Raw genomic sequence first — 10,596 nt, forward strand, 5'->3', positions numbered from 1 at the left:
TAATCGATTTCTAAATCGTAAAACACCATCTCCTTGAAGTTCAAACTCAGCTCGATTACCCTCCTTTACCTCTTCCATAATCTTTACCAAATTAGGATCAGATCCTTGAGCAATCTTCACCTTTCCAACTAAGGTAGGTTGCACTCGAAAATGAGCAACAAGTACCCTTGACTCATTAAATTGGAGCTTCACATTAATCTATTATGTAACGACCTAAGGAAAAGCGCTAGCCACATCTGCGCTATACCTCAAAAGGACTAGTCACAATTGAGGCTCCTTGTAGTTGTTAATAAAGCCCAGATCTACTCAGTAAATACTCGATATGGGACTCATCACACATTCACACACATCACACGATCAATCAAATTGGGGCATCACAATCTCCCCCACTTAAATCCCTAACGTCCTCGTTAGGGCCCACTTTGTGGGGTAGTGTCTCTGAGCCCACACAGGGTTACCGGGTTGGCTCTGATACCATATGTAACGACCTAAGGAAAAGCGCTAGCCACATCTGCGCTATACCTCAAAAGGACAAGTCACAATTGAAGCTTCTTGTAGTTGTTTATAAAGCCCATATCTACCTAGTAAATACTCGATGTGAGACTCATCACACACTCACACACATCAAACGATCAATCAAATTGGGGCATCATAATATGTAACGATCCAAGGAAAAACGCTAGCCACATTTACGCTATACCTCAAAAGGACTAGTCACAATTGAGGCTCCTTGTAGTTGTTAATAAAGCCCAAATCTACCCAGTAAATACTCAATGTGGGACTCATCACACATTCACACACATCACACAATCAATCAAATTGGGGCATCACAATCTCCCCTACTTAAATCCCTAACGTCCTCGTTAGGGCCCACTTTATGGGTAGTGTCTCCGAGCCCACACGGGGTTACCGGACCGACTTTGATACCATTGTGATGCCCCAATTTGATTGATCGTGTGATGTGTGTGAGTGTGTGATGAGTCCCATATCGAGTATTTATTGGGTAGATTTGGGCTTTATTAACAACTATAAGGAGCCTCAATTGTGACTAGTCCTTTTGAGGTATAGCGCAGATGTGGCTAGCGCTTTTCCTTAGGTCGTTACATATGGTATCAGAGCCGGCCCGGTAACCCTGTGTGGGCTCAGAGACACTACCTCACAAAGTGGGCCCTAACAAGGACGTTAGGGATTTAAGTGGGGGAGATTGTGATGCCCTAATTTGATTGATCGTGTGATGTGTGTGAGTGTGTGATAAGTCCCACATCGAGTATTTACTACGTAGATCTGGGCTTTATTAATAACTACAAGGAGCCTCAATTATGACTAGTCCTTTTGAGGTTTAGCGCAGATGTGGCTAGCGCTTTTCCTTGGGTCGTTACAACCGTAGTCGTGAATCAATGTTGTTTCAGTCATCCACCACTGTTTCTTCTTAAAGCTTAACTGAAATAAATAAATAAATAAAGTAAGGAAATTTTAATATTAGATTTATGGTTTTTTTTTCTTTGCTTGTTTTCTTTGCCAAGATGATCCCCTTTCTTTAATTGATTTTTTATCCTTCCCTTGCTATAGATCTCTAGTAACTGTAGTTGGTGTATGGGCTCTCTCTCTAATGCCTTTTTTTTTTTTTGGCTGAAACCCTTTAGGTCTTATTTTGTTTCAGTTTTGATCCATTTGATGACTGGGTTTTTTAGATTTTTCATTTTCATGATTTTAAAATGGCTCTACATTCCCCTATATATATATATATATATATTTTTTTTTTTTTTTTTTGCTCATACATCCCTATGTTTAAGTAAAAACAGAACTAAAGAACAATCTGGTAAGATTACTAACTCCAAATTGCTCCATCCCTACATCCCTATGTTTGCTATAAAATAGTACCACTCTCTTTAGGTTTTCAAATTCAAACTAAACTTCAATTTTTTTTTTCTGTTTTACAATTTCAAAAAAGAAAAAATCCTAAAGTTTAAGATTTTAGAATCCTATGCTATGATAGACTCCTAACTAGCATGGTTTTTCAAATTTTATTTTTTTAAAAACACACGTTTAGCTGTCCCCCCCGCCCCCCCGGGCGCGGTCCCCCTAAGAAGCTAGCCTTTTTTTTTTTTTTTTTGGAACTGCCTATTACTACTTTACTAGTATTTAGAAGCAATTATCTCGATGATTTATAATTTTATTTTTAAAGGAAAGAAGAAGAAGAAAATCCCACGTTTTGGGTTTTTCTCCTACAAGTTAGCCTATAATTTAGAATCAATTTTCTCTATGACTTTATGATTTTATCTTTAAACATAACTTCCTCCAAGTATCATTTTTCTTTCCCAAAATTGGCATATAATTGCTTACGGAATCCTCATGAACGGTTGGCATTTTTTTTCCTTGGCATTTTATTTTGTATTTTGCAACTATATTCTAACACAATTGATTTTTTATTTTATATATAGTGATGAGATGGTGAAGTTCAAGTAAATGCAAAGGAATTTAAGAACCAGACAATTCATTGAGGGAATTTTCATATGAATGGTTGGTATTTTTTTTCCTTCTCATTTTACATTGTTGAATTATGTTTCGCATTTTGATTTGATATTTACTAACACATAAAATTATTATCCTCTAAAGTCTGAAACTTAGAGGCTACTATTCTAAAGAAAAATTTTCACCCTGGGAGAATAGAATCACCATTTTCTTCTAGGTCCAACGACAAGCAGCTCCAAAGAAACCGATATATACCAATTTGTTGAGCCTCCATTTGTGAGTCTTATAATTTCCCACATTTTCTTTGGCTCCTAGCACAAATTTTAGCGCCAATGTTCTAATTTGTTATTGGTGAGGAAATTGTAGAAAAGAACCTTTATGTGATTTTTTTTTAATTAATTTTCTTTTGAATCTCTTTATAGCTAGATTCTCTGCAACCAAATAGAGCCAAAAAAAAATTGGTGCAAAACTTTTGATCCAATCGATTTTTGTCTTTTTTTTTTTGGATTGAGGGGGGGGGGGGGGGGGCATATCCATTTATTTATTGAAAGTCTCAAAAATGGATCGGTTTTGTTGAGTCATATGCTCTAAAAACTATTCCTTAATTTTGGCTAATTCTTTGCATCCATTATAAATTAGGATTACTACATTCAATAAAAAAAAATTAATAAGATTTTGTGCTTTTATTATAGTGAAAAACCTGTAAAAAAAAAAAGACCCAGGTTGCCCACTTTACATTACAAAAAGTGCTTATAGGCTTATAGCTTCATTTACCTTTTTCTTTTAATTAAAAAAAAAAAACCACTTTAATGGTTTTAACACATGATAGATGAGAAGGGATTAGATCTCTTCAATTTCTTTCAACTTCTATTTAGATGTTAAATATGTGGTACTTGAAAATCATATCCATTAAAATTTGAGATTAGTGTATTTTTTAAGCTAAAAAAAAAAAAAAAAAACCAAGAGGTGTGTTGAAAAAAAATTTCACCCACAAACACATAATGCATCAACGTGACTCTCTACTCATTTTCTTCAGTACAATTTGATGGGGATCAATTCAAGGTCAACTTGTCCATAGTGGCCATCCATAACTAGACCACGTCCAAAAAGCTTTATGGAGAAAAAGGAACTTAGGGTGAGCATCATGGGTGGAAATACAACTCATAGATAATAAAGTCATCCAATTTCAAGAAGGTCATCCATGACCCAAGAGCATGGATGACTAGAGGACACTTAGCGAATTTAACGAGAAAGATCTCAAAAGGGCTCCATACGATCAGACCATGATACACTACTCTTAAAATGTGGAGGGGATTTTCTGTAATTTGCTTCATGTACCCCATTATCTCCGTTAACCACGCACATCACCAATGATGGTGGCGAATCCAAACAAGTAGACCAACTTCTAACTCTCTATGAAAGGAGCAAGCCCCATTCACCCAAGCAAGTCTCAAAAAAATCACTTCTTTCTTTTCAAGATCAACAACCATTATTCTAGCTCGAAACATTCTAACCTACTGATTTTCGTATATCATCACTATTCATTATAAAAATAAATAAATAAAAACACATAGCAAAAAAACAAAAGGTGCTACCACGCATACAAAAAAAACAATGGTGCTCCCACTAAAATAAAGATGATTTTCCAATGTTTGGCTCCAAAATCCTAATGAGTTTTGGTAAGTTTTTTAAAAAAAAAAAAAAAAACCTTTTTCTTTTCACTTCTTTAACAGCTTTATTAGTTTCATGCAGTATTAGTAATTTAGGGTCTGTTTGGATAGAACTTATTGCTGAAAACTGAAAACTGAAAACACTGTAGCAAAATAATTTTTAAATGTGTAAAAAATTACTGTTTACTCTTTTTTACTGTTCATATGCCTTAGTGCACTGTTCATGTCCCATGAACAGTGCACTAAGCGCTGGTCTATTAAAAAAAAAACGCAGAAAGGGTTTGGACGCAGACGCAGACGTGTATCCAAACCCTCTCTTAGTATTCACCAAATTTGATGATTTTAGTTTATAATTAGCAAATGAGTTTGTTGAAAGATGGCTCTTTAGCTTGCATCATCAACAAGAATGAAAAAGAAAGTGGAAAGATACTCAGCAATATTTGGAAATGAAGATTGAGAAATGTAGCAGCAGTGTGTAAATGAGAAACAAGTTTTGGATCATGGCGCATTGATAATGTGAACTTTTAAATGTAACTTTAGTAAATTTTACTACTTTTGAGTTTTGGGTCCTCTGTTACAAAAGGTTTGGCTTCAAAATACGCTTCCTATTGTATGTATTGAAAGTTTAAAATATTATGACAAAATTTATGATATTCTATTTTGAAAAAAAAAAAAAAAAATTTATTGTTTTTAAATTTTCCTCATAAATCTTTTACAATTTTTGCAATGGTTCTTTTCAAGGGTTTGAAAATCCCAAAAATAATGGGATGAATGGATTGATTGGCTACCCTGAAAGTATGGTGCAATTTGAACCCAACTAGCATATGCAATGCTCATGATTTTTATTTTTTTGGTGATATTCACGATTGTGCAAATCAGGAACAAGGTCAAAGGTTTGAATTAATCGCAACTTAATTTTATTTTTTATTTTGTTTTTAAGTTATTTTAATTTTTTCAATAATATCATTCATATTTATACTAGCCTTTGAGCATGCGCTTACGCTCGTGCTCAGGGGCTTTTCTATTTTTTGGTAAAAGTTAACAATTTGCATTCATTATAAATTGGGATTACTACATTTTTCAATCACAAAAATACCTAGGAGTGTGATGAGTGTTATGCATGGAGATATGTTAATAATTTTAATATTTGGTACAAAGACATAACACTCATTACACTCTTAGGTAATTTATAATAAATGTAAACTATTAACTTTTACTAAAAAATAAAAAAGCATTTGAACATGCGCATGAATGTGTGCTCAAAGACTAGTTTAGATTATCTCTTTGTTAAAATCAGATTTATCTCTTTTAGTAAAATTTTATCATCAATTTTTTTTATAATATTTTCAAATTGTAATCAAGTTAGGATTTTTAATCAACCTAGGACTAGGAGAAGGAGATAAGAATAATATATATATATATATATATATATATATATATATGTATGTATATGTAACCGTATATGTTAAAAACTGTTAATAAAATAGGTTTTTTTTTTTTTTTTTTTGTGTGTGTGTGGAATAAAATAGGTTCTAATAGAAAAGCAATTAAGCCCTATTACTAAGCTAATAGTGGTGTAATAGACAAAACGTATTAACGTAGAGATAAAAAATAAAAATAAAAAATAAAAAGAAGAAAGAAAACGTAAGTACTATTGTGTCTTTTAAAATATCATCAACAAAACCTAAAATTAAATAAGATAGAATTTTCTTCTACAAAAAGGATAGAATTAAAAACAAGAGAGAGATTCTATCAAAAAGAGAGAGATATATGAAAAAAGAAAAGAAAATAAAAGAAAAGAAAGAAAATGTAAATACAGTTGTATTTATATCTATCTAAAATTATCAACAAAACGAATAATAAATAGGATTGAATTTTCCTATAAAAAAAAAGGATAGAGTTTTGAAAAGAAGGAAGAGATGAAAAAAAAAAAAAAAAGACTCAAATACTACTGTGTAAATACTACTGTGTATAAAACAAAACATAAAACCAAATAAGATGAAAAAAAAAATGAAAAAAAAAGAGGATAATTACACTTTGCAGGATAATTACACTTTGCTCACCTGTAGTTTGCCTCTAATTTGATGTGCCTACCCGTGATTTAAACTTTGAGACTTTACTCACCTGTGGTTCCCACTGTTACTCTGTCGTTACCCACCTCTCCCTTAGCCGTTACTCTAACACTAAATATGTAAAAAACCAAATTCCAAACAGATCAGAATACACTCACTCTCAAATGTTGTGTGAAGTTTGATGGTGCAAACACAATAATAATGGAAATAACACGAAGAGAAACTGAATAATACTTCTGAATTTTTATTAGTTTAAAGAAAGAGATTACACAACACTATTTGGACTGAGGCACGACACTCGCTCTCTTTAAAGAGATTCAAGCCCTTGGTTGGCTAAATTTTGTAATCGGTGCAGACCGTCTCTGACTTGTCTTCCCCAACATACAACAGCCCAACAAGTGTCATATGGTTAGAACAACCTCTGCACAAAGTGTTCAAGCCCAAAACTCCACCAAAAAGAACACTCTTCCTTGCCAAGAATTTCTCTATTTTTTTTAGTGTATATTGCAGTAACTTAGATTGTGTCTGAATGGGTCTATTTTTAGGGTCATGGGCCTCACGAAATTACTACCCAAATTAATCTGATTAATTAGGTCCATTATTCTGATATAGTGGGTGTTACAAGATTAATTGTTGGATATGCCATTTACTCACCAACGGATATGGTAATTACTCTAAATGGGCTATCAAGTAGGAGGATCCAAGGTGCTGATTCATTTCCAAATTTGATACATCCACCCTTCACCTCCCCCTTACACATGTATCTGGCCCAATATTTGAGACAATTCATATTAGCCCATTAATCACCACAATTAAAAAGAACAAAATAGTCTTTCTCCTTTTCAATGTGGGATTAAACATTTTCACTAACTCCTCATCTTCCACATATCTTTATATTTATGTTATAACATCTATTCATTTTAATTATTTAATATTAAAATGCTCCAACAATCCCCCACTCATTTTAATATTAAATTTTAGTTAAAGAGAGACTACCAAGCAAAGATGGGTCACTATACATCATGAAGGTGTGCTCTGCATTGAACCTTCACTTAGTAAAACAACGATCTCAACTCCAGAGTCGTAGTGGTCTCCAATTTGAACTATGACTGCTTTAGAGAAATTAAGTGTCACTGCTTACACATAACAACCCAGGTGTTGACATGAGCTTTTATAGCTAGCACTTTACGGCCATGTGCTGATCCCGGTTTCATGAGTATATTTGAGATTAAGTTCAAATCTCATAGGAAGCGGCCCCACCCCCACACTCACATAGGTGAAATTTTGTCAAGGGTGCTCCTGTAATTCTGACACTCCACTCATACGATATACAAATTTCATTAAGAGTTTTTTACTCAACCTCTCCACATTACATGATAAATGCACTTACATCATAGGGATGAACAATTAAAAAATTATTTACAAAATAAATAAATTGTGCATTTCTTACGACCATCGTATGATTCGTTTTTCCCATTGAACTCAATTCTCAGGACCTCTGGTCTTTGGGTTGAGTATCCTCATACATGGCTCATGATTCTATGGACTTTAGTTCCATCCCCTTGATGTATTCCAGACTCTATCTTTTGCCAATGCCTTGGTAAATGGATCTGCAAGATTATCATTAGATTTAATATAATCCACAGTTATGATGCCACTACTCAAATAAGATCGCACGGTACTGTATTTTCTTCTTATAGGTCTGGATTTACCATTGTAATAACGGTTTTTAACTCTACCAATTGCAGCAGTGCTATCACAATGAATTAATATAGGTGGAATTGGCTTTTCCCAAAGTGACATTTCATATAACAAATCTCTAAGCCAATTTGCCTCTTCACTAGCTGAAGCTAATGCTATTAATTCAGCTTCCATTGTTAGATTAGCAATTATTGTTTGTTTTTTAGATTTCCAACAAATGGCACCATTACCTAAAGTAAAAATATAACCAGTGGTAGAGAGAGATTCACCTGACAAAGTATTCTAATCGGCATCACTAAAATCTTCAATCACAGCAGGGTATTTTTTATAAAATAAGCCATAACTTTTGGTACCAATTAAATATCTCATGACTCGCTCCACAGCTAGCCAGTTATCTTTACTAGGCTTGCTAGTAAATCTACTTAGCACTCCTACTGCATATGCAATGTCAGGTCTAGTACAATCAGTAGCATAACGCAAACTACCAATGATGCTAGCATAATCCTTTTGATTAAAAATCTCATCATCATTATTCACAGGAAATAAATGAACACTAGAATCAAAAGGAGTAGCTACACTTTTATGATCATGAAAATTATATTTTCTCAATATTTTATCAACATAATGTGATTGATTAAGATATATTCCATTACATGTTTTTGTAATTTTCATGTCCAAAATAAAATTAGCCTCACCAAGATCTTTTATATCAAAATGGATTTTAAGTATATTTTTTGTTTCATTTATAACATGCATATTTGAGCCAAAAATCAACATATCATCCATATAGAGGCTAATAATAATATGTAAATTACTCCATGATTTAGAATAAATACATTTATCACATTCATTTGATTTATAACCATTCTCAATCATGCAAGAATCAAACTTTTCATGTCACTGTTTAGGTGCTTGTTTTAAGCCATATAGGGATTTAGTTAGCTTATATACCTTGCTTTCTTGTCCAAGCTCTACAAAGCCTTCGGGTTGATCCATATAAATTTCTTCCTCTAGGTCCCCATTTAGAAAAACAGTTTTTACATCCATTTGATGAATTTTTAAATAAAAAATTGCAGCAATAACAATTAATAATTTAATAGATGTAATTCTCGTTACCGGAGAAAAAGTATCAAAGAAATCAAAATCAGCTTTTTGTTTAAAGCCTTTTGCAACAAGTCTAGCTTTAAACTTATCTGTTGATCCATCCGGTTTCAACTTTTTTCTAAGGACCCATTTACAACCCGGTGGAAGATCTACTAATTTTCAAGTTTTATTAGAAATTAGAGATTCTATCTCATCATTTACAGCCCCATTCCAAAATATAGCATCAGGTGATGTTAAGGCCTCTTTTAAATTTTGGGGATTTTCCTCAATGTTAAAAACATAATAATCAGGACAAAAATCCTTTTCAACTCTAGCTCTTTTACTCCTTCTAGGTTCCATTTCAAAATTTTCATGATTTTGTAAATGTGAAGTAGAAGAACTAGGTTGTGACAAAATATTCTCTTCACCCCCACTATTTTTCAATTCAAAAAGAAATTTTTCTTCATGAAAAATTGCATCACCGGATTCAAAAATTATTTTGTTTTCAAGATCAAAAAATCTATAGGCTGCACTATTAAATGCATAACCAAGAAAAGCACAGGTAGTAGCTCTTATACCTAATTTAGGTATTTTAGGGTCAATAAACCTTCCATAAGTAAGACAACCCCATACTCTCAAATATCCCAAATTTGGCTTATGTCTTTTCCACATCTCAAAAGGTGTGGTGTGTGACTTTTTATGTGGCACCCTATTTAAAACATGACATGCAGTTAAAATAGCTTCACCCAAAAAATGTAAAGGTGCACCAGATTCAATTAACATGTCATTTGTTAACTCAATTAAAGTTCTATTTTTTCTTTCAGCCACACCATTAGAAACAGGTGAATATGGTGCAATAGTTTCATGGATAATTCCTAAAGACTGAATAAATGAGTTGAATGCACTTGATTCATACTCACGGCCTCTATCACTTCTTATTCTTTTTATTTTTCTACCGAATTGATTTTCAACTTCTTTTAAAAAATCTTGACATTTTTCAAAAGCATCACTTTTATTTTTCAACAAATAAATAGTTGTATATTTTGAGAAATCATCAATAAAAGTGATAATATATCTATTTCTTCCAAGAGTTAAAATTCCCTCAAATTCATATAAATCGGAGTGAATTAACTCAAGCAATTCGGTATTTCTTACAACACTTTTATGAGGTATTTTTGTAATCTTAACTTGACTACAAGTTTTACATTTTTCAAAATCTTTTGACAGTCTTGGAATTAATTCTAAACTACTCATAATTCCCACATATCTACTATTTATATGACACAAACGAGCATGCCAAAAATTAACAGAAGAAAGCATATAAACTGAACTGGTAGATGTTTTATTATTCTCAACATTCAATTTAAACATTCCATCACAAGCATAACCCTTGTCCACAAATAATCCCTTTTTAGTGATTACATAATTATCAGATTCCATAGTTTGCTTAAAGCTAGCCTTGTTAAGCAAAAAACTTGACATCAAATTCTTCCTCATGGATAGAGTGTAAAGTACATCTTTCAATGTTAGCACACGTCCAGAAGTGAATTTCAATTCAACCTCACCACTCCTAAGAACCTTGGTTTGCTAGAGTCACC

This window comes from Castanea sativa, chromosome 1, assembly GCF_040712315.1.
Source record: "Castanea sativa cultivar Marrone di Chiusa Pesio chromosome 1, ASM4071231v1".
Classification (NCBI taxonomy): domain Eukaryota; kingdom Viridiplantae; phylum Streptophyta; class Magnoliopsida; order Fagales; family Fagaceae; genus Castanea; species Castanea sativa.